Source organism: Lithobates pipiens, unplaced genomic scaffold, assembly GCF_037356315.1.
Source record: "Lithobates pipiens isolate NorthernLeopardFrog02 unplaced genomic scaffold, aLitPip1_a1.2 Scaffold_16, whole genome shotgun sequence".
Taxonomy (NCBI): Eukaryota; Metazoa; Chordata; class Amphibia; order Anura; family Ranidae; genus Lithobates; species Lithobates pipiens.
The window spans coordinates 179967887-179994449 of record NW_027507748.1 but is presented as its reverse complement, the minus strand read 5'-3'; positions in this window follow the sequence as shown (position 1 = coordinate 179994449).

Genomic DNA, 26563 nt, shown 5'->3' with positions numbered 1-26563 from the left:
CCGTTAATGCACAGATAAGTTAAAATTTTGATATGCTAAACCCAACCTGGTGATAGTAAAAGAAGATTCTGGTGAGCAAAAGTACATCATTGAGGGAAAGAAAAAAAACAAAAGAAAGTAGTGAGTAGGAAAATAAAAGAAAAACCAAAAGATAACAAAAATGCTACCACAAGTGAGTGCTATCAAAAGTGTTCACATACCCCGCCATTAGACACTGTGCCCAGCCAAACTGTCAGGCCTAGGGGCTATCCATTGCAGAGACGACCAAACGGCCCATTTACGATCAAAAATATGCATGGAGTCTTGCAAAGTGTGGTGTAAACGCTCCATGAGTTTGATCGACTCCATGCGTTGCAGTACTTGTTCCCAGGGGACAACCGGGGATCTCCAGTGTAACGCCACAGTCCAATGGACCGCATTGACAAGCGCATGAGCTAATTTCTGAGCCGGGGGAGTCAGTCCCGGGATGTCAGCAAACAAAAGGCCAATCCGGCACGTGATATCAATATTGGAACCCGTAACCTGGAGTAATTTATCAGCGACCCGCTGCCAAATGGGCTGCAGTACTCCACAGCTCCAAAAGATATGGGAGAAGGAACCAGCCTCCGGACATCCACGAAAGCAACTCCCCGGGACCAGTGGGCTAAACCTATGCAGCCTAGCAGGGGTGTAGTACCATCTTGTGTGTAGTTTTAATGCAGTTTCCCTGACTGCCAACGATTTCGTGCATTTACGCATGTTTGCAATCATATCTTCCCACTCCTCAGGGGTCATTTCGAAACCAACTTCCCTCTCCCAACCCAGCATGGCATGTGATTTAGCCGGTAGCTGCACCTCTCCAAGAGACCGGTACAACCAGGAGATATTGCCACGATCCCTGGATGAGGACCTACAGATCCTTTCAAAGGCATTAGGAGGGGGAAGTCTCCTCTGCAAGTAATGAGAGGTGTAGAAGTGCCGGACCTGTAAATATTTATAAAAATCTTCTCTAGGCAACCCAAACTGTTCTTGGAGATAAGCAAAGGTGCAAAAGGGTGGTTCTTGGGAAAGGGCCTCAAGGGTAACCAGGTCTCTCTGAGACCAACCCTCAAAACTCTCCGGTGATGAAAAAGCCGGTGGGAATCTGGGGTCCCCCAAAAAAGAGGCCAGGCCGGGGCAGGATGGACACAGGGCATATCGTTTTTTATATAAAGACCAAAGTTGAAGGGATTGTGCCACCACTCCATTCAAAGTGGCTAATTGTTTGGGGCGAACCCCATCAGTCCACAGGAGGCCCGGGAGGTAAAATGGACTCACCGAGGATCTCTCAAATTGGATCCATGGGACCGTACCTGGGGGATAATGCCACTGCGCCTGCTGCACCAGCCTAGCAGCTAGGTAATATAACCACAGATGAGGGAGCCCCAGACCCCCACGGTCCGCTGTTCTGAAAAGTAGCGTCTTGTGCAATCTAGGTTTTTTGTTCTGCCAAACGAACCGATTGATCTCTTTCTGTATACCATCGATCGTGTTACGGGAGACATATAGGGGAAGTGCTCTAAAAAAAAATAAAAGCTTCGGAAGGATAGTCATTTTGACAGCCTGGATTCTGCCTAAAAAGGAAATCCGATAACTGTCCCATGCCCGCAATAATTGTGTAATGTGTGTAAAGGCTTTGGGATAATTCGCATAATAAAGTTTTGGGAGGGAGGTGGCCAACTTAATACCCAAGTAAGGCAGTGAGTCGCTGCATAGTGTAAAACCAAAGCTCGCCTGTATGCCTGCAAGAGTGGCGTTGGGAATATTAATAGGTAGGGCCGCACATTTAGCCAGGTTGACACCCAGACCAGACATGCCATGGAAAGAGTTCAACAAAGGGATCAAGTTCGGCAGTGAGACTACAGGGTCAGATAAAAATAAAAGCACATCGTCAGCATACATACTCAATGTGAAAACCTGATCCCCCCTAGCATATCCCTTGATGTCTGGGTGTAGACAAATCGCCCTGGCAAGCGGCTCCACCGCCAGGGCGAATAGTAGGGGAGAAAGAGGGCATCCCTGCCTGGTCCCCCTATCAAGCGGAAAATACTCAGAGGAACACCCTGGGAGTTTAATTCGGGTGCGGGGGCGATGGTACAGAGCCCTAAAGCCGTGCACAAAAGCCCCCCCGAACCCAAATCTAGACAGGACGGATTCCAGGTAAGGCCAGGTGACGCTATCAAACGCCTTGAGAATATCTAAGCTTAACAGTAATACCTTTTTAGAGAATAAATTGGCGTCCTGAATAATATTGGTGGTTAGACGGATATTGTCTGTAATTTGGCAAGAAGGGATAAATCCTGTCTGGTCTGGGGATATCAGAGTGGGGATAATAATAGAAAGTCTATTTGCCAATAGGCGACCGAATAATTTCAAATCATTATTAATAACCGAAATTGGTCTATAATTTTGGGGGAGGGAGTGGTCTTTGTTCGGTTTAGGGATCAAGGACATGTTTGCGAGAAGCATGTCCTCGGGGAAAGTGTGGCCTTTTAAAACATAGTTGAACAATTTCGCTAAATAGGGAAGTAGTTGGGGTGAAAATTTTTTATAATATGTAGAAGTGAATCCGTCCGGTCCTGGGGCCTTAGAGGGTTTCAGTGAAGAAATTATTGTCTGGAGCTCCTCTGTGCTGCAAGGGGCATTCAAAGACAAAGATTGCTCCACCGTTAGGGAGGGGAGGGGAAGGCTATCCAGCCAATCCTTAACGGATGGACCTGGTGAGGGTGTCGGAGCCACCAACAAGTCTCGGTAAAATTTAGAAAACATTCCCAAAACCTCAGCAGGATGGGTGACCAATTCTCCCCTACCATTTCTAAGTTTGTATGTGTGAGGCGGTCTCATAGTAGCATTCAACTTCCTGGCAAACATCGCAGAAGCCGAGTTACTGTGCAATAGAAATTTGGGCCTTGACCACCTTAATGCCTTCTCCGTCTGCTCAGAGAGAAGTGTGTCTAGTTCCGCTCGTTTAGTCAGGATCTGTGCAAATATGTCTGGGGAATGGGAGAGGCCATGCGTGTGATAAAGTTTCGCCAATTCCTCAGTGAGTCTGGAGATATCATGTAGCCTCTGTTTTTTCTGCGTGGCCGCCATAGAGATCAGACGACCCCTGAGAACCACCTTATGGGCGGCCCAAAGGGTAGAGGGGGAGACGTCATCAGTGTCGTTTAATGAAAAATATTCGGCAATGTGTTCGGCAATCTCTGTCACCAGGGCCGGGTCAGAAAGCATGGAGTCGTTAAGGCGCCAGGAGGCCTGGGATGGAGCAATACCAATGTATGCTACCGAGAACGACACCACCTGGTGATCCGACCAGGGGCATGGGATAATACAAGCCTTAGATGAATTAGCTATCAGTACCGGGGTACTGAATATATAGTCTAGTCTGGAATAGCTGTCATGAGGATGGGAGTAGAACGTATAGTCTCTGGCTCCCACATTATGGGCGCGCCATGTGTCAAGTAGTTGATGGGAACTGAGCAGACGGACAAGGGATCTCGGAAAGGCATTAGCAGTACTCACCACTCGGCTTCTGTCCAGCTTAGAATGTGCCACCAAGTTGAAGTCGCCACCTACCAACAAATGGGGAGAAAGGTACCTGTCCAAAATCTGGAAAAAAGAAATAAAAAAAGAAGCCTGCGAGGTGTTGGGAGCATAAACATTCGCCAAAGTGATCCCCTTACCATTCAGCAAACCCTGAAGGATGATAAACCTACTAGAGGGATCCTTATAGAAGTGTTTAACCTCAAACTGCACCGAATTTCTTATAAATATAGCCACCCCCCTAGATTTAGAACTAAAAGTAGTGAAATAATGTTGCCTATAATGTCGGTCAAAGAAGCGTGGGTGATTGGCTTCAGAAAAGTGCGTTTCCTGTAGAAACAATATATCCTCCCCCACATGTCTATATTGCCTAAATGCTTTCCTGCGTTTTTGGGGAGCATTAAAGCCCTCCACATTGTGGGAGATTATTTTGAGTCCCATGGCAGGAGAAAGAATAACGCTAGTATAAGATAAAAACCATTACATAAGTGCGAAATAGTTCCCAGAGTAATATGGCCCACCAGGGGAGAACCTGCAAGCAAGGACCCCCCTACTGGGTTACACACATATCCCATAATGCAGGCATTTGACACTAAGCAAGATAAGGGCATGCTGCTATACATTCCAGGATGGCAGGGCACCCAATACCAAACAGAACACATATTCGCTTGTGGTAAAAGATAAAATAAACTAAAAAAAAACCTGAAGAAAAAGAAAAATGAAGCAATAGTAAAATACCATGGCTTCGGGGGTATACCAGAAACCAAACCAAACTCGTTGGTACCCCCGACAAAAAAACAAACAGTCATCAGTCAAATGGACTCTAAAGTCCAATGCTCTATTCATGAAGCACTGTCTAACTAGGAAGCAGTGCGATCTCAGTACCAAGAGTCCAAGATCCGGAACCCGAGTCCTGAAAACGGTAGAGACTGGGGCCACCAGTCACTAATAATGTAGAGCAGGGGGACACTCAAGCGGGAGCAGTGAGAACAGTTCTAGCGAACATGGCGCCGACCACGTGAAACTAAATGAAAAAGTGATTAGAATATATAAAAAAGGGAGAAAAACAAAACAAAAAATAATCATGAAATCGTGGGAAAACCTGTAATATAACTGGTAGGACCACAAAGAAGTCGCAGAAGAGGGAGCTCATTCCTCCGGGAGATCTTCAAAGATGTTCACATTTGTAGGTCACGGAGCTCTTGACACTGTCGTCTACGGCCCCTCTGCGGTGACGGAGTAGCCCAAATAGGCGAAGGACGAGGGGTGGACGGAAGCCTCTGAGGTTGTTCTGGAGCCAAGAGGCCGAGTTTGATAAGCAACTCCTTTCCACCTTGCAAAGTGGTGACTGTGTGGGTCGTTCCGTTATGAGGGACTTGCAATTTGAAAGGAAATCCCCAGCGGTACCTGATTCTCGCCGTTTGCAGGGCAGAGGTAACTTCCTTGAGGTTCCTCCGTTTTTCCAGGGTTGCTGGGGACAGGTCAGGGAAGATTTGAATTCTAACTCCATCTAGTTGAATGTTAGGGGTATTGCGGGATGCACGTAGAATTTCCTCCTTAATGAGAAAGTCCTTAAGGCACAATACAATGTCTCTGGGCGGCTTGCCATCAGGGGGTTTAGGCCGCAAAGCCCTGTGAATCCTGTCGCAGGCAAATGCGGTGTCCGGGGAGTCCGGTAAAAGGGACATAAAAAGCCTCTTAATGGTTGGAAGCAGATCCGTGTTCTGCTCCGGGACCCCTCTCACCCTGAGGTTATTGCGCCTATTTCTGTTGTCCAAATCTTCGAGATTAGACTGTAACTGAGTAACTGTGTCTGAAATGGAGTCATAATCCCTGCGTAGGTCTGAATATGCCAGGTGCAGCTCATCGTGCTTAGCTTCCAATAAATCTGTCCTCCCTCCCAGCGCTGCCAGTTCCTGTGTCAGAGTGTTAGTTGATTTATGGAGTTCAACTTGGAACTTATTGGCCAGCTTTTCATACATGGCAGAGAGGCTAGCATCCAGCTCTGCCTTAGTGAGGTGCACAGCGTACTCACTTGATGGTGTTGTGGACGCCGGAGGGAGACTTGGGCCTGGCGTGGCTGCTGGAGCTTGCGGAGGCTGGGCGCCATTTTGCGACATCCCGCTCTTTTCCCTCGTCCGGAGAAGGTAAGTAGTTAGGGACTTCTGTGTAGCTTTCCCACGGCAGGCTTTGTGTGTCGGCATGCACCTCTGAGTCCCCAAGGGGTATAGGCTGCAAAGGATCGGAATTGCAGGCTGAGATCCCCTCGGGGAGTGATATTATTCTCACCGGTTCACGGAGCTCTCACTCCATGCGTCCTCTCCTCACCGCGCCGCGCATGCGCCCAGTATTTAGCACTTTTTTTTAAAATAAAACAGTGTGTCCGTTAATGGTGGTTTGACAGTTCCTGGGAGTCAGACATGCGGTGGTAGGGAATTTACCTTTAAATGTAGCACCTCTGACGAAGAACCAGTTTGAATTTATTTTTTGTAATTGCCTCAGACACATGGGTCTAAGCGATTTCAAGTTCTTCTCCCATTCCTTTAGAATAGGTGCAGCTTCAGAGGTGGTCCTGAGGGGTTTGGAGGAATCGGCCATTAAAGTAATGGGAATTTGGACGTCAAAATGTTTTAAATTGTATGTGAAACTTAATCTTTTTGTTTAATTTTTCAGACTGGCATCACACTGTATGGATTCGGGCACACTCATATATATACTGGGCACGTAAAAGAGCGGCCCAACATAATTATTCATTGAATTTGTACTTGCATCCGGAATCCTTTAAATTATTTTGAAAGGTGTGGGAGGTCTCCAGTGGTACCATTTATATTTTCATTTATCCAAGTTATTTCAGGTTTGGCCCCTGCCTTCTATTTTAGTCATTCATCTTATTTAGTTAATATTAGGACGATATATTTGCTGTTCATGATTAAACAGGATCTCCACCATTTTACAAAGACTTCCCTAGCTACGACTATTGGGTTCTCGGAAAGTATTCCGTGTCTTTCTTGGCTGTCCTCGCCTCAGAGGAGGGTTATGGAAAGGATGAGGAAGTGAATTAATAGGGGTATGGAAAATACATGGCCATTATTGGTTTTCATATAGAAGCGTAGATCTGGAAGGTGGAATCCCGGGGCTTTACAGGCAAGATGGGGTGCACCTCACAGTTGTAGGTGTTGACATATTCAATCTTGGCCTGAGGTGCGAGATTGAAATGGCTGCACTTGTTGGGGGGGTGGGTTTGAGGCAAGTCCGACTTGTGGCGTGATTTCTATATGTAGCGAGGACACTTTGGACAAGGTGTCTGTCATGTACAAATTTAGTTTTTGGCTCAGAACAGTAAAGGGGTTCTGAGGGTTAATTATGTAGGTTTAACTTTGACATCAGTTTGGCTGGGCTGTATTAGAGTTCTGCCTGGTCATGTGTACAGTTAAGTGCACATGACAGGCTCAGAACCAGGCCTGGTTGGACGCTTTGGGTATCAGCGTTCCCCGGAGCCAATCAGTGGGTGCCCCTGGCCCCGCTGAGGAGTCTGAGGAAGGGTACTTAAGGTGTTGAAGTCACGTGTTCCAGGTTTTTTGGTTCATGAGGCCATAGCTGCCTGTTCCTGATTCTGGACCGGGGTAGCCCCGCGAGGGGTCCCGGTCATGGGACCGTGTGTCGCTCTACAACATGGTTCGGGTGACTAACCCCAATAGATTTGTCTGGTCTGGGGTAAGGATCCGTCTGTTCCCAAGTCTCGGAGCCGACTGGTCCAGGGCGCAGTAACTGAGGGAGGATTCAAGGCGTCCGGGTGTGTTCTCAGCTTGGAGGGGCACCGCAGCTCGTGTAAGCGACTGGGGGATGACTCTTTGGGGAAGGGCCAACAGGAATCCTAAGAAGTTCCTGGTTGCTGGGTTGTGAAGGACACTAACGGATCCACACTTTTCCAGTACTGCCAAGGAGACCGAGAATGTTCCAGGTACTGAGGAAAAGGTTCCTTTTCACTTTCTGTTACCAATGCATGGCACTGGTGGGCACTGGACACAGATAGGTGACACTGGTGGGCAAAGATAGGCGGCACTGGTGGACACAGATAGGTGGCATGGATGGAGGGCACTAATGGGCATTGATGGGTGGTATTAAAGGGCAGCAGTGAAGAGCATTGATGGGCACCAGTGATGGGTATTGATGGGCAGCACTGATAGCCAGCACTGGCTGGCATCACTGATGGCCACTGATTTCTGGCACTTGTGGGCACAGATTGGTGCCAATTGTGGGCACTGATTGCTGGCAATGGCATTGTTGGCACTTAATTGTAATCAGGGTACTGATAATCAGTGCCCTGATTACATCCCTAGATGTCCTCTGTGAGGAGATGCCACTGATCGGCTCTCTTCTCCTCACACTCTGTCAGTGTGAGGCGAGGAGCGCTGATTACCGGCATCTCCATGTTTAGATGTGGCCATCTGTGATTGGACACAGCCGATCAGCTGTGATTGGGCACAGCACATCCGCAATCGCAGCGCTGCATGCCCCCGGAGGCGTGTGAGAGTGGTCATTCTGGAGGGCCATCATATGACGTCCACCCAGAATGAGAGCCGCGCCGTCCAGCCATTATTTGACGTCCAGCTGGCAGGAAGAGGCTAAGTGATGATGAAATTTATGATTATCAATATAAAGGAAAATTGTTATTTGTATATTAAACCAATTGCCAAACCTTATTCTTTGTCTAATGATTTCATGGGTCGTATCTGGGGAATGGTTTTGTTTGTGGGAGTGTGGTCTACAATCTCATGTCTATAGCCAAAAATGTATAGGCAAAAGTATATATTTGCTAAAGTTGTTGTAAGTAGCGAAATGCTAGAGCTTCTGTCACATTTTTATTGATGTCTGTTACCCTATGGCAGAAGTTTACAGTCTGAAATATGCAGATTTTTATATTGTGGAAAAAAATATCTATAATGGAATGATATTAGAAACCTCATAATAAAAACTAAATATTAAGATCTGACCTTTTGCCCAGCTACCTTTCTACTGCAAACTTTATAAACCGTACTTATAATTCTTCTGTGGTCCTACACCTTTTTAACTAGTTAACCCTAATCTCCTTTCCAATGGAAATCTACATTTGGCTGAGACATGATTTCTGTGATGCAGATTCATCCTCAACATTAGCAATCCACTCACTCTGGTTAAGTGATACATGCATGGTCAAGTGATCATACACTGCATACACTGCTGTATGAGAAGAAAACAGAGATACGAGAATATTTCAGGCTTATTGAGCAATAATCACAATGCTAAATTTCAATATTTTTTTTTCTTTATTGCTGACATTGTAATTCTATGTGAAGTACCAATATCATGCACTATATACTGTGTATTTTTGTTTTCTTATGTACTACTGTTCTTTAACATTTCTATTTGTTGCTGCAAAAAAAGTTAAATAAAAATTTGAAACAAAAAGTCTGAAATATTTGTTATATTTCACTGTGAAATATGAATGCTTTAGATTAATATGTCTTGCTTTTCAGTGCACTGTTCCTGATTTGTATTAGACCAAACACACATGAATTTATGTCTTATCCACTCTGATGGATTTTTACATTTCAAAGAAAACAGTACATTAGTTTCTTTATTGAAAAATAGAAGTCAGATGAAAGGCTCTGGACTTTAGTTGAAATTGGAAAACATTTTCTGAATACTAACATATAATACAAAACCACTTCAGTGTTCTGCTCATACAGGCAGTGTGATTTGCAATTAATTTTTAATAATAAATAAGTTTGATATAATACATGATTGAAATTCTGAATAGAATAAAAGATGGGTGCATGTGGCTTACTATCTGCTCTAGTTAAAATATACATTCAAATATTATAATTAACATTGACGAAAAAATCATTAAAGGTTCAATACCAAAGTCCAAGCACTAAGTCTTCTATATATATATATATATATATATATATATATATATATATATATATATATATATATATATATATATATATATATATATATATATATATATATATATATATATTCATTTCTGTACAAAATATTATACTGAAGGTATCAAAGTGGACTGTAAAAATATAACACAATTAGCTAGTTAAATTACAATATTAGAATGATACCCACATTTAAAGGTGCACTTTATTCACCATATATTGGCTTTGGTAAGTATGCGGGTACAGTGAACAATAAATACACAAATGTGCCTATTCTAAAAATACAAAGATACTATATTAATAATAAGTTAAGATAATATATTAATTAATAAGTAAAGTACAAAAGCACCAAAAAACTGGTATAATAAAACAAAAAAATAAAACGGTGCCGTGTTAATAACTGTGAACAGGGAACTGTCATACGTACTCATGATACACAAAACCAGAATTATTGTAGTAGTAGATACATTTTGATGTGAACAGTCACAAAACATCCATTCTTCATAAAAAGATGAAATAATAATCTTCAGTGTTGTAAGGTGAACGCTCAAGCAAATTATTCACTGAACAGGGAGAACCTTGAAATCCCACTGTGAGACAAACAATGGTAAATAATATGCAACTTTATTCAGCAGTGGCTGCACACTCAAAAGAAGAAAATTTTAAATTCAATCAGATCCAATAATCAAAAATAAGAGGAATCACAGCATGGCATTAGATCATAAACAAATGTGATATAGCAGTTCATTTTCCCCATCTAGCTAAGTTAACTATAAATTAGGTCCCAAACTTGTCCGTTGGTGAACTCACAAATCTGTGTTGAGGCCCTGAACAATTGCACAGTAAGCAATTCCCTTTCTAAAGTGAAAAGTAGTAACTAATGTACTAATTTTTTTTTTAAAAAAACACTGTTCCGTTTAAGAGTTGTATTTTTAGTAAAGAAAATCACTTTTTGAATGTCTCAACATTCAATCCTAAGAAAAAAAGCCTTAAAGTGACTGTAAACTATCACCTTGTAAAAAAAACAACCCATTTAGTTTAACCCTTTCATGACTAAGCCTATTTTTGGAATTTGGTGTTTACAAGTTAAAATCCATATTTTTTGCTAGAAAATTACTTGGAACCCCCAAACATTATATATATTTTTTTAGCAGAGACTCTAGAGAATAAAACGGCGATTGTTGCAATATTTTATGTCACACGGTATTTGCGCAGCGGTGTTTTAAACACAACTTTTTGGGAAAAGGGACACTTTCATGAAAAAAAAAAAAACAGTAAAATTAGCCCAATTTTTTTGCGTAATGTGAAAGATAATGTTACGCCGAGTAAATAGATACCAAACATGTCACACTTTATAATTGCGCGCACTTGTGGATTGACGAAAAAGTACAGTACCTAAAAATCTCAATAGGCGACGATTTACATTTTTTTTACGGTTACCAGGTTAGCGTTACAGAGGAGGTCTAGTGCTAGAATTATTGCTCTCGCTCTGACGATCGTGGCGATACCTCACATGTGTGATTTGAACACCGTTTACATACGCGGGCGCGACTTCCGTATGCGTTTTCTTTGCTTCGCGAGCTCGCGGGGACGGCGGGCACTTTAAATTTTTTTTTTTTTTTTTATTTATTTTAAAATGACTAAATTGTTTTAAAAAAATAAATAAAAAATGTATCACTTTTATTGCTGTCACAAGGAATGTAAACATCCCTTGTGACAGTAATAGGTGGTGACAGGTACTCTTTATGAAGGGATCGGGGGTCTAAAAGACCCCCCACCCCTCATTTACACTTCAATGTATTCAGATCGCCAAAAACAGCGATTCTGAATACCGGATATTTTTTTTAAACCGGCGCCATTGGCAGCCGAGTAAACGGGAAGTGACGTCATGACGTCGCTTCTGTGTTTACGATGAGGAGACTGGAACGAAGCCAATTACGGCTTCATTCCAGTCCCTGCCCAGCAGCCGAAGGCAGCAGAATTTGAATCGGTGCTCCCGATCGAGCGGGAGCACTGGTAACAGCGGCGAGAGGCGGCGGGAGGGGGGGACGTCCCCTCCCGCTCCCCCGGCATAACAGCCGAGTGGCTTTTAGCCACATCGGTTGTTATGCCTGGATAGCCAATTGCCAGCTGAACAAAACGGTACCGGGATGATGCCTGCAGGTGCGGGCATCATCCCGGTATACCCCCCGGAAGCCAAGTACGCAGATCTGCGTACGCTCGGCGGGAAAGGGTTAAAATAGGAATGAAAAGGCAAAACATTTTTGTATAGCTAAAAAAATTCATTACAAACATATTTTTTCCCTTTTTATAAGTGATCACATTCCTTCTGTTCTCAGCTGCATAAGAGCTGGGGGGAGGAGAAGCAGCAGCACACTGAGTTTCCCAGTGAATGTCAGGACAAGTCTGATCATTAAAGAAGAGCAGCCTGAGTTCCCAGCATAGCTAGAGAACTGACCATGGTGTGTGTCCCTGCTTAGTGTAGTCAGTTTTTTTAAATAGGAAAGCATAGGGACTGGCAGGAACACAAGTCATTTCACTTAAAAGAAGAAATACAAAGGGAACAGGATACTTTCTCATACAAGTACATGATACAGCAAGCACATATCAAAAATATGAAATGTTGGGGCAACAAACATTTACAGTTACACTTAAAGGTTGTAATGCTTATTTAAAAAAAAAAAGAAAAAACAACAAATACGTTATACTTACCTACTCTGCGCAATGGTTTTGCAGAGAGCAGCTCTGAACCTTCTCTTGTGGGATTCCTCGTTGGTGATCTAGCTCCGTCACTTCTCTGCGTGCCACTATAGGAAACTGCTTCCTATGGGGCCTCGCATGTGGGCTCACTCCCAAGCTATGCCGTGCATCTATAGACACACACAATGTGGCTTATGCCTGCCCGCTACTTTCTGACAGCAGCAGGACAGCAGCAGGAGCCAAAGGCTCCCACTGCTGCATCTCTGTCCTGTGAAGGCAATGAGGGAGGCGAGAGACACTAGAGACAGACATAGCACTGGACCGAATGAGGTATGTATTTGGAGGGAGGGTGATACAAAGGTAAGGTAAAATGTTTAGTCTTTACAATCACTTAAAAATCAGTTAACCAGAAGTGTTAAAAAAATGTCCACTAGAAAATAACACTATAGGTTAAACACATTCAACCAGGAGAGAAAATAAGATGAGGGAGACATCCTCATTGTGTACAAAGTGTATGGGGATGATTGTGCTCACCTTTGAGAGTGTAATAAACCAGTTACTGCAGAGAGTGAACTGTTATACAGAATTGATACAATGTTTCAGAAATTAAACTACAATAAAAGTACACACTTAAGGTATAAATAAAGAACAGGGAAAATAAGATTGAAAGAAGAGGTGTGTGGAGTAATAATTCTAATTATAATAAGTTTATGACATGGGGATATTCTACACCATGATGTAAAATGTCTGTTGTACATTGCCTGTCTGTAATGATTGTTCATAATAAAAGAAGTTTAAAAAAAAAACTACAATGATTTTTCAACTGTATGTACTGTATGTTACAAGTTTGAAGCTTCTAGGCTTTTTTTTTTCTTTTATAGTTCCATCATACCAACTGCTAAAGTTCTAGTAGCAACAAAATCTGGGGAATGCCCAGGAAAAAAACCAAAGCCTACTTACCACCAGCTCGCAGACAACCAAATTGACCTGTCTAACAATATGCGTTAAAAACAGGTGTTCAGTCCACACGCATTTGTTAACGCATGCATGAGCCACAGAGCCACGTCATGGCACCCTGGTATCTGGTTCACTAAAATAAAATATAAACACTAAAATATAAGTGTCCCCACAGTGGGGGCACATGCATTCTTATGGATAAAAGAGAGCAGGTGGACTGAAGGGGAGCCCACCCCTCCTTAAAGGTACAGGAGTGGTGCGCTGCTGGATATACAAACACACACGTGATAACAAAAGCTAAAGTTGTAGTAGTCCTTTCTCTATATTAAAGTTTCCATAGACATTTACCAAATATGTAACATGTGATGTATTACAGGGAGTACATTTATAAATAGTGAACCTCCTTCCTTTTTCCTTTTCCTTTCCAGTTTTGAAAGTAGCCAAAATGAGCCCGCACATTGTGGAAGCCTCATCAGCAACTAATAGTAAAAATCCTACCGCCATTAAAGGGGTTGTAAACCTTTGTGGTTTTTCACCTCAATGCATTCTATGCATTGAGGTAAAAAACCTCTTGCAGTGCAGCAGCCCCCCAGTACCTCCGTTTTACTTACCTGAACCCTCTTTTTCTCATGCTGGGGATGATCACACCAGCTCTATCCAGTGTCTTGTGTCCTAATTGGCCAGATTGATAGCAGTGCAGCCATTGGCTCCTGCTGCTGTCAATCAAATCCAATGACGTGGGCGCTGGAAGGTGGGGCTGAGTTCAGCATTCATGTGCATGGACGCAAATGCTGGACTTGGGAGCGCTCCCTCAAGGTAACCCCCTAAAGGTAACGAGAGCCGCCGGGGGACCCCAGAAGAGCAGGTTTGGGGCCACTCTGTGCAAAACGAGCTGCGCAGTGGAGGTAAGTATGATATGTTTGTTATTTTAAAAAAAACTAGCCCTTACAATGACTTTAATTTTTCCATTTGGTATAATAAGATGTGCATTGGATGTGCTTTCTTTCAGTGCCTTCCATTAGCTAAATTCTCAGCTAATCACGAAATGAGCTAGCAACACGTGACTTCCTCTTCTTAGATATTTTTCATTGGAGAGAAAAAAAATAGCTAGAAAATATTAGCTCAAACATTCAGTCTAAATCTCCATTTATTAAATTACTAATTTATTTGCCCATTGTTACATAGACATGTCCATAAAACTGTATATGTAGCATGAATATCTAGAGGGTAAAAGGTAAAATGAACCTCCCAGCGCTGACCACACAATAATGTTATCAACAAAACAAAATATCCCCATATTGCAAATATCTTGTATTGGCACTTGATACATGTCAAAAGTAAACCATGAAGTGAAACAGTAGATGAGTATGTGTTTCCATCCCTATTCAATTGAATTAGAAAAAGACAGGTGGGACTTTATATGAGACCATGGCCATCCAGCACACAGGTCTCCATCCCTATTTGCATTCTTCAATTCCCTTCCACACTTATTTTCTAGCACTTAGTTTCCCTTGTTAGTCTGTGTGTATATACTTACTCTGCTCATCATACACAATTTAATTTATTTTAGTATACCCCTTGGCTTCATATTGATCATCCCAGTTGTGCAAGGGGGATCCCGCTTCATTTCATCCAAACTATATTTAGGGAACTATATCACTAAGTTGATAGCAAAGTTAAGAAATAGAAAAAGACAGGTGGGACTTTATATGAGACCATGGCCATCCAGCACACAGGTCTCCATCCCTATTTGCATTAAGTATAAAAAGGGGGAAAATTGGGAACAGGGGGGCATTGGAACTTTATATGAAACACACTGCTTGGGTAGGATGAGATATTGAATATAATAAAGAAAGATATTGTATGATAATAGCAATGGGCATAATGCAATAATTGGTATATATTTAATAACATTTCAGAGATATGATACAAAATAAATAAATTTGATTAGTACGTCATGTTATAATAAAATTAATAACAACAAGGTAAACAAACAGGATTAATACAAATATTGTAGTAATAAAATTCATAATATTGTAATCTATGTACAACATGATTATAGTTAGTATCACCAATACTATTAGTTTAAGTTTAATTAATTTATTCATATTCATAAATAATAATTATATATATATATATATATATATATATATATATATATATATATATATACAGTACAGACCAAAAGTTTTGACACACCTTCTCATTCAAAGAGTTTTCTTTATTTTCATGACTATGAAAATTGTAGATTCACACTGTAGGCATCAAAACTATGAATTAACACATGTGGAATTATATACTTAACAAAAAAGTGTGAAACAACTGAAAATATGTCTTATATTCTAGGGTCTTCAAAGTAGCCACCTTTTGCTTTGATTACTGCTTCACACACTCTTGGCATTCTGCTGATGAGCTTCAAGAGGTAGTCACCTGAAATGGTTTTCACTTCACAGGTGTGCTCTGTCATGTTTAATAAGTGGGATTTCAAGCCTAAGCAGCTAAGTAGAGAAAAACGAGTGGCCATTATTACTTTAAGAAATGACGGTCAGTCAGTCCGAACAATTGGGAAAACTTTGAAAGTGTCCCTAAGTGCAGTGGCAAAAAACATCAAGCGCTACAAAGAAACTGGCTCACATGAGGACCGCCCCAGGAAAGGAAGACCAAGAGTCACCTCTGCTGCGGACGATAAGTTAATCCGAGCCACCAGCCTCAGAAATCGCAGGTTAACAGCAGCTCAGATTAGAGAACAGGTCAATGCCACACAGAGTTCTAGCATCTCTAGAACAATTGTTAAGAGGAGACTGTGTGAATCAGGCCTTCATGGTAAAATAGCTGCTAGGAAATCACTGCTGAGGACAGGCAACAAGCAGAAGAGACTTGTTTGGGCTAAAGAACACAAGGAGTGGACATTAGACCAGTGGAAATCTGTGCTTTGGTCTGATGAGTCCAAGTTTGAGATCTTTGGTTCCAACCACCGTGTCTTTGTGCGATGCAGAAGAGGTGAACGGATGGACTCTACATACCTGGTTCCCACCGTGAAGCATGGAGGAGGAGGTGTGATGGTGTGGGGGTGCTTTGCTGGTGACACTGTTGGGGATTTATTCATAATTGAAGGCACACTTAACCAGCATGGCTACCACAGCATCTTGCAGCGGCATGCTATTCCATCCGGTTTGCGCTTAGTTGGACCATCATTTATTTTTCAACAGGACAATGATTCCAAACACACCTCCAGGCTGTGTAAGGGCTATTTGACCAAGTGATGGGGTGCTGCGCCAGATGACTTGGCCTCCACAGTCACCGGACCTGAACCCAATCGAGATGTTTTGGGGTGAGCTGGACCGCAGAGTGAAGGCAAAAGGGCCAACAAGTGCTAAGCATCTCTACGGAAATCCTTCAAGACTGTTGAAAAGCAATTTCAGGTGACTACCTCTTGAAGCTCATCAACAGAATGCCAAGAGTGTGTGGAGCAGTAATCAAAGCAAAAAGTGGCTACTTTGAAGAACCTAGAATACAAGACATATTTTCAGTTGTTTCACACTTTTTTGTTCAGTATATAATTCCACATGTGTTAATTCATAGTTGTGATGCCTTCAGTGTGAATCTACAATTTTCATAGTCATGAAAATAAAGAAAACTCTCTGAATGAGAAGGTGTGTCAAAACTTTTGGTCTGTACTGTATATATATATATATATATATATATATATATATATATATATATATATATATATATATATATATATAAATTATTATTTATGAATATAAATTAATTAATTAAACTTAAACTATTAACAACAAATAAATAGATAAAATAAATATTTTTTTCCAAATATTTTATAATTATATTTTGTAGATATTATTTGATGTAATTCTAAAAACCACTATCTGGTCATTGTCTGTTATGTTTAGTACACACAGATCTGCAACAGAGGTCAGCTCTTGGTCTTGAATTGTAAAGGAGGGCCAGAGACAAGTAGTAGCAGTAGTCACTTCACCTAGTAGTAGGCACTCCAGCTACAATAAAAGCAAAAAAAAAATAGATTGTTCACACCTCAACCCTTTAAGTATTTGATGAAATTTGATGCCCGAAGTAATGAAGTGGATGGCTAAAAAAAGGAATAAATGTTACACCAGCACTCTCAGCCAATCAGTGCTGGGATAACTTTCACTCAACATCATACATGGGCTGACACTGAACTGACTAAATAAGAAAAGAGAAAGCACAGGCGTCATTCATCACTATGCAACCTTAATACTTTAATTGTTTTTTTTTTTGCATTTCCTTTTGTAGTATTAGCAGTGAAACATGTCATGTACTGTTGTCTATTTTTTCAAATTTCTAGCTGCCTTTTGACAAATGTGATAACATTCGCTTTTCATAAAACATAGCCAGGTATTTTAAATAGGCAGACACAGCATGACCTTTTAAAAATGCTGCGCTCTGTTGTGGAACGTAAAGGTTATGACACTGTTAACTAGAAAAAAGCCACGAGTGGGTGTGAAAGTAACACTTATATTGTTGATCATTGAGTTGTTTATGCTTTGAATAAAAGTGCAAGTTCTAAACAAGAAAGACAGATAAGTCATTTTGATGTAGCCGTAGTTTGAAGACACCGTTTTCCTGGCAAAGGACATGGAAAAATCTACAGAATATGCTATTGCGGCAGTCCTTAGAGCTTTAGAGTTAGTAAAGCTAAGATCATTTTTTTTTGGATAAAAACAATTCTAAAAATAAGAAATGTATTATAAATAATAATTAGTTATATATATATATATATATATATATATATATATATATATATATATATATATATATATATATATATATATACAGTAACATACAATAAAAAAATATTCTAGCAAGAGTCCCGATACAGGTCCTGTGGGATTTGTGAAAGCAACTTGTTAATATGTATTGGGTAGTCGAAACATTCTAGCACTGAATTTTTTTCTGAACTTCTGTGCTGTGATACGCTTACTCCTGATTTGAAAAAAAGCTTTGAAATAGTATGTGCTCATATTTCAGTACTTTCAAAGGAATGCAAAGACCTAAGCACACTTGAGGTTTCTCTTGGTCACAAAGAGTTCTTGATCCCTACTGGAATTGTTACAGTTGCTATGATAGTAGCTTAAATCCGGAAACAGATGCAGAAAGAGACAAGAGGTTTGTGTTTGAAATGTTCTTTTGTTGTGCTTGGCGGTGTTTTTTTTTTTCCACTAACAGATCTGTTCAGTAGGACTCACTTTAGCCTTCTCCATATTCAACTTAATGTAAGTTACCTGTAAAAAAAATGTTATATTACCTTTTCATTTTAAAGTCTAATTGAAGGCTCACTAATTTTTCTTTTTTTGTTAGGTTGATTTTTAACAGATTTTTGCTTGGAAATCCCTTAAAAAATCTTCTAGCCAGTCATGTGATGTGTTGAGTTCTCTTCCTCTCCCAATCTTCCACAAATATAGGAAGCCATAGGAGAAGCAGAGAGTGGTGCTGAGGTGTTAAATATATATTTATCTTTCCTGACACAGCATGACAGCATATACGCATAGGTAGGCTCTGCTCCTGCCCTATACCAGGATCGGTTATACTATATAAGTAAGTCTCCTCCCTGTATGCAGCATTCTCTTTTTTTTTTCTCACTGCTACAGCCGGTTATGCTACTACTGAAAGCAGGATTATTTTTCCTTCACCTTGCTGGATTCATCGGGCCCAGGGCTTCTGTGTCAAAGCTCCCCGCTGTACAGGCAGACATGAATGTGGAGGAGACCTCCCCCCTCAGGATCTGGCAAAAGGGGGTACAGGCATCTGGTCTAAGCGAGCCATCAGAAGACATCAAGCAAATGAAGATGTATGGGCTGCCCATCCTCAAAATGGTGGCAGTACCAGAGGCAGGAACAACCCTACAGAGCACCAGCAACCTTCTTATAGTTCTACTTTAAGCACACATTTCTGATAATTTTATGGAGAGGACTAAGAAGATATAACCATGCCAATGGTGCAGCAGAAAAAATATCACAGTGAGGAAGATTTGTGGTCCAGGATAATAGGACAGTCAAAATTAGTAGCGCCCCCCCGCCCACAGTTGCGGAATGCCAGCCACCTGCATACTGAAAGCAGTGCGGCCGCTAATTTGTCTCTCAGCCCAGTCTGCCCCATAAGACTCACGCTATACTAACAGCGCAAGTCAGCGGGGACTCTTTCCATGCTGCCTCCTGCAAAGTGCTGCCCTATGCCTGGGCCTTGTCAGCCTAGGGCAGGATACAGCGTTGCAAAGACGACTTATCTTTCGGCATCACGCTTCCTCTGTCTCCTGGGGACACTGTCTGCAACAATCCCAATGGTCAGATGGGCCCATTGGAGGATTAGGGTATTCCAGAAAGGCTTCCTCAACCAATGGAGAAGACAGTCAGTCCGTTGTGTGGTGGAAGAATCTGCCAAATCTCCGCAAATGCCATCAGTTATTATCAGAGCCACCACAAGTGATCAACTCAGATGCCTCAGCATCAGGGTGGGGCACACATTATAATGGTCTCCTAGCCCAGGGCAGATGGGGACTCAGGCAAAAGGAGGTCTCCTATGTGATAGAGCTGAGGGAAGCCCTTTGTGCACTAAAAGCATTTCACACACAGATTCAAGGGACAAATGTAGTCATCCAGATGGACAACAGAGTGGCAGTCACTTATGTGAGTAGACAAGGCGGAACACAAAGTCAGTCGCTACTGACCAAAGTAACACGATAATGAATTAGGCGCAACAAATTCTAACCCACCTTTCAGCGGTCTACATCCCAGCACCGCAGAAGTTTTTCGTGGACACCCTGAGCCAGAAATACCTAGACCCCGACAAGTAGTTCCTGAACCAGTCGATCTTTCACTGGATATGCAAATAGTGGGGGTACCCAGAGCTGGATCTAATGGCAACTGCAGTCAATATGAAGTGCAGGCGTTTTCTGTCCAGAGCAAGGTTCCAGGAAGCGGAAGCAGATGCTTTCAATGCCAGATGGGAGTGCAGACTAGCATATGCCTTTCCTCCGATTGTGCTAATCTTCAGGCTACTCAACAGAATAAGAACACACCCAAGAGTGGTAATAGCAATAATCCCAGTATGGTCACGCTGCCGTGGTTCCTGTTACTGTAGTCCTTGGCAGTGGAACCACCAATGCCTCTTCTGGACATACCGAACTTACTACAGCAAAGTTACGGTAGTATATGCAGACCTAGGAGTTCTATACTAAGCAGCCTGGAGGCTAAGGGGAGAAGGCTAGAAGAAGCAGGGTATTTGGCAGCAGTGGTAAAAACACCGTTACAAGCGAGAGCGCCCACCACTAGACCTACTCGAGGATCTGGGAAAAGTTCAAATGCCTTGAGGAATCCCGGGAGTCCCAGAACCGCAAGTACTGAACTTCCTCCAAACGGGGCAAGATAAAGGCTTTAGTGTTAACAGACTGAGGGTACAAATTTCAGCCCTGACAGCATTAACAGGGTTTAAGTGGGCCTCACGATGTCTAATCCATCAATTCTTAAAGGCATGTGCAAGAATTCGCTCCACAGAATGATCATATATCCCATTGTAGGGATCTGCAAATAGTGTTGGAGTTACTATCACAAGCCCCCCTTGGGGTAGGGCAGACTACATCACCTGAACTAATCTGTAGAGCCGCAACCTGGGAGACCTTCAATACGTTCTTGAGCCACTATAAAGTGGACCGTGTGGCTTAACAACAGTATAGTTTGGTCATTCGGTATTGGAGAGAATGACATAAGCGAATACATATATATATATATATATATATATATATATATATATATATATATATATATATATATATTTATATTTATATTTATATATACTGTATATATATATATATATATATATATACAGTATATATATGTATAGATAGATAGATAGATAGATAGATAGATAGATAGATAGATGTACCCGTCTTGTGTGGTGATTTGGTACATCCCATACGCTGTGTCAGGAAAGAGGAACATTTTAGACTTACCTGACGGTAATTTTCCTTTCCTGATGCAAAGCATGACAGCATATAGGTCCCTCCTGAAAAGGCTTTGCAGTGATACTAAGTTACAAGAATTCTGAATGCATGGAGGAGACTTACTTATATATATATTATATATATATATATATATATAACTGGTCCTGGTATAGGGCAGGGGGTGGAGCCTCCCCATATGTATATGCTGTCATGCTTTGCATCAGGAAAGGAAAATGATCATCAAGTAAGTATAACATTTTCCTGTTTCTCTCTTGCTCTCTATCTCCATATATACCTGTGTGTGTATGCCTGTGCATGGGACAATATATATATATATATATATATATATATATATATATATATATATATATATATATATATATATATTGTAATATTGGGGGTTGTTTAACTCAAGTGTAGCACTCACTAGCAAGACCAATCCACACCAGAAACTCAATTTCAGGGCTTTTTGACCCACTTTTATAAAAAAAAAAAAGAAAATGTCCATCAATAACTCCCACGCAGGGGTTTCAATTTCACAGCAGTCGTAAACGAAAAATACCAAGCCATCTGGCTCTATGGTCAGCAGTGCTGCTGTTTAGGCTTTACCCTTCAGTCCTCTTGGCCATATAACAGAGATCACGGACTGTACCTCTTTTACTCTTCCTCACTGCTCATCCCACAGCTTTGGGCCCTCTGACTACACCATGCAGACATGCATGCTTCTCCCTTGCTTGCCTGGACTACTCGGGAGGGTGGAGCCCAGAACCATGGTCAGGTGTCTAGAAATAGACCAACACATACCTGACCAGTCAGTGTGCTGGTGAATCCCAAAATCTGGACCCAGGATTGGGGATTTCATCCCACCCGGATCACTACGAAATCCCCAGGCTCCAGATCCCAAAACAGATTTTAGTAAATAATGAGGAAACTGAAAAGTCAGTTTCCTCCTAACATTGCAAGCTCCCTGGAGCCCCTCAACCCACCTGGTTGAAAATGCTGGGTCCGTACACTGGTGGGGTACCACACTACCACAATATATATATATATATATATATATATATATATATATATATATATATATATATATATATATATATATATATATACATACAAATACAGTGCCTTGAAAGAGTATTCATACCCCTTGACATTTTCCACAGTTCGTTATGTTACAACCAAATACATAAATATATTTTATTGGGATTTTATGTGATAGACCAACACAAAGTGACACATAATTGTGAAGTGGAAGGAAAATGATAAATGGTTTTCAATTTTTTTTAAGAATAAATATCTGAAAAGTGTGGCATGCAATTGTATTCAACCCCCTTTACTCTGATACCCCTAACTAAAATCTAGTAGAACCAATTGCCTTTAGAAGACACCTAAATAGTAAATAGAGTCCACCTGTGTGTAATTAAATCTCAGTATAAATACAGCTGTTCTGTGAAGACCTCAAAGGTTTTTAGGAGAACCTTAGTGAACAAACAGCATCACGAAAGCCAAGGAACACACCAGACAGGTCAGGGATAAAGTTGTGGAAAAGTTTAAAGCAGGGTCAGGTTCTAAAAAAATATCCCAAACAAATCACAGAGCACTGTTCAAGCCATTACCTGAAAATGGAAAAAGTATGGCACAACTGCAAACTTACCAAGACATGGCTATCCATCTAAACCGGCCGGGCAAGGAGAGAGTTAATCAGAGAAGCAGCCAAAAGGCCCAAAATAACTCTGGAAGAACTTCAGAGATCACAGCTCAGGTGGGTGAATCTGTCCAGAGGACAAGTATAAGTCTTGCACTTCACACATATGGCCTTTAATGGAAGAGTTGCAATAAGATAGCCATTTTTGAAAGAAAGCCTTAAAAAGTCACATTTGCAGTTTGTGAGAAGCCATGTGGGGGACACAGCAAATATGAACTTTTTGGCCTAAATGTGTGGCAGAAAACTAACACTATACATCACCCTGAACACACCATGGTGGTGGCAGCATCATGTTGTAGGGATGTTTTTCTTCAGCAGTGACAGGGAAGTTGGTCAGAGTTTATGCAACGATGGATGGAACCAAATACAGGGCAACCTTGGAAGAAAACCTTTTAGAGTCAGCAAAAGACTTTTGGCTGGGGTAGAGGTTCACCTTCCAACAGGAAAACAACCCTAAACATACAGCCAGAGCTACAATGGAATGGTTTAGATCAAAACATAATCTAATGTTAGAATGGCCCAGTCAAAGTCCAGACCTAAATCCAACTGAAAATCTGTGGCAGACTTGAATATTGCTGTTTACAGATGGGCTCCACCCAATCTGACAAAGCTTCAGCTATTTTGCAAAGAAGAATGGGCAAGAATGTCACTCTCTAGATGTGCAAAGCTGGTAGAGACATCCCCAAAAAGACTTGCAGTTGTAATTGTAGCGAAAGGTGGTTATACAAAGTATTGACTCAGGGGTGCTGAATACAAATGCACGTCACACTTTTTAATATGTTTATTTGTAAAAAAAATGTAAAAACAAGTTATCATTTTTCTTCCACTTCACAATTATGTGTCACTTTGTGTTGGTTTATCACACAAAAACCCAATAACATACATTTACATTTTTGGTTGTACATGTCAAAATGTGAAAAATTTCAAGGGGTATGAATACTTTTTCAAGGCACTGTATATATGGTATATAAAAATATATTGTAACTACATCAAAACAAACATACCTGTTTAGAATTGTTTTAAGAATAGGTATACAATAATAAGGCCACACTGAATAGTCAGTTTAACTACTTCCGGACTGCCGACTACACATATACTGTGGCAGGGCAGCCCGGCTGTGCGAAACTGTACACCTGTTGTTCACATTCCCTGGTATGGGGCCTGCACACGTGCTTCCGGCAACCCGCTCCCAGTGTCATTGGACAACAGAGGGAGCCAATCAGCGTATCACCCAAGATCGTTCAGGGGAATGACAGAACGATGGTCTGCCTATATAAACAAGGTAGAATGTTGTTCTGTCACAGAGGAAGAGAGAAATCTGTGATTCCTACTAATCAGAAACACCAATCTCTCTCTTTGCCTTGCATCGGCATCCTCCACACAGTTATAAAGCACACATAGGAAACACGTTTAACCCTTTTATTGCCCCTGATGTTAACCTCTTCCCTGCCAGTATCATTTATATTGTAACAGTGCATTATTTTAGCACTAATCACCGTATTGGTGTCACTGGTCCCCAAAAAGTGTCACTTGGTGTCCAATTTGTCCGCCACAATGTCGCAGTCCTGCTAAAAATTGCTTATCACCACCATTACTAGTAAAAAATAAAAAATAAATAAGAAGTCCCTAAATCTATTCCATAGTTTGTAGACGCGATAACTTTTGCACGAACCAATCAATATATGCTAACTGGGATTTTTTTTTACCACAAATATGTAGCAGAATACAAATTGCCCTAAATTGATGATTAAATTAGATTTTTACATATTTTTATTGAATATGTTTTATAGTAGAAAGTAAAAAATATTATTTTTTTTTCAAAATTGTTGCCCTTTTTTTGTTTATAGCACAAAAAATAAAAACTGGAGAGGTGATCAAATGCCGCCAAAATGAAGCTTTATTTGGGGGGGAAAGAAAAGGACATACATTTTGTTTGGGTACAACGTCGCATGAGTGCACAATTGTCAGTTAAAATAACGCAGTGCCATATCCTAAAAAAAGGCCTGGTCATTAAGGGGGTACATCCTTCCAGGGCTGAAGTGGTTAAAGCTTTCCTATAAAGATGCCAAAACACCCCAAAAAAGAACCTCCTGGCTAGCATTTCCAAACATTTATTTTCCTTTGTGAAAGAACATGCTTCAAACTTCAGGTTTGGGGGAACTGGGTAAAGCATTAGTAAATAAAGTACTTTAAGATGCACAGGTTTTTAATACTTACAAATGACAATATAAATTTGAGCTAATGTGAAAATGTAGATGCTCAAAATGACACTGAAACATAATACAGACAATAAAAGTCAAGTAACAGTCTTTGTATTCTCATGACACATGACATGTTCAGGTGTCTATATTTCTAAAGTGACCTTTCTCAAAGAAACACCCAAGGCAAAATATAAAAAACAAATACGTTAAAATGTTGCTGTACAAAAAATGTTATGTAGGGCAACAGCTCATTAAACATGAACTGACACATGAACAATGGAAATTAAAATGCTCAGAGATTTGGGGGCATGAACTAGGAATATACAACATAGTATATGATGAGAACATTGGCTAATCTTCTGTTTTCAGCCTCACTGATTAAGAATATTTAAAGGGACTATGCTGCCTGTTTTTATATATTTCTTTATATATACTGTATGTACAGAAAATATAACTTAATAAATCAAAAAACTTTTTGTGCTCACCCCTCAAAAATGTAAAACAGTATTAGAAACTAAAATCAACAATCAATATTAACTACTCAAGTTGCAATGTTAAAGGTGTCCAACCTCTACATAATATATCTTGTCCAAAAACAATGCCATGCAACATAAAAGGGTTATATAGCAAACATATAAACAAGTCCCAAATATATTACAAATGATTGTGACCTTCTGTCCACACAGGAGTAAAAAACGAAAAAAAACAAAACAAATGAGCACTATCTGTGATAAAACCGAAAAAAATTAAAAAAAAATATTTTTTTTTTAATAATTCTTATGTGAATCAGTGTTTTAAAATGTAAAAATCCTCATTCAATGTTTGGTGAATCCAGCTGTCATGGTGCACGTTGGCAATGACAAAGTCAGAGGCAGATGGAGTGTCCTTAAGAATGATTTTAGGGACTAGGGAGCTAAATTGAGGAAAAGGACCTACAAGATAGTATTCTCGGGAATACTACCAGTACATCAAGCCACACCAGAAAGGCAGAGGGAGAATAGGGAAATAAACAAGTGGCTGAAGAGATGGTGTAGGAAGGAGGGGTTTGAGTTCCTGGAGGACTGGGCTGACTTCACTCGATAACCAGTACTATAGAAGGGATGGACTGCACGTAAATAAGAAGGGTGCAGATCAGCTGGGAATGAAGATGGCCAAAAAGCTAGAAGGGTTTTTAAACTAGGCGACAGGGGGGATGGTCCAGAGGTAGAGATAGTCAGCGTGGAACATATTCCAGAGGGTAGTATTGGGGGCATTAGTGATAGGTTGACCAAAGCACATAAACCCAAGTAAGTATAGTAGCAAGTCCTAGTTGCAATCTCGGAACACCCAATAAGAAGATAAAATGCGACCAGTCTAAGCTATGTGGCATGTTCACCAATACCAAGAGCCTATTAATTATCCTGACTGGGCGGAGGGAACCACACATTCATCTAAGGCTCGCCAGTTCCTAAATGTCTTGCAGGACAATTTTATGGGTCAGATGGTAGACGCACCAACTAGTAATAAAGCG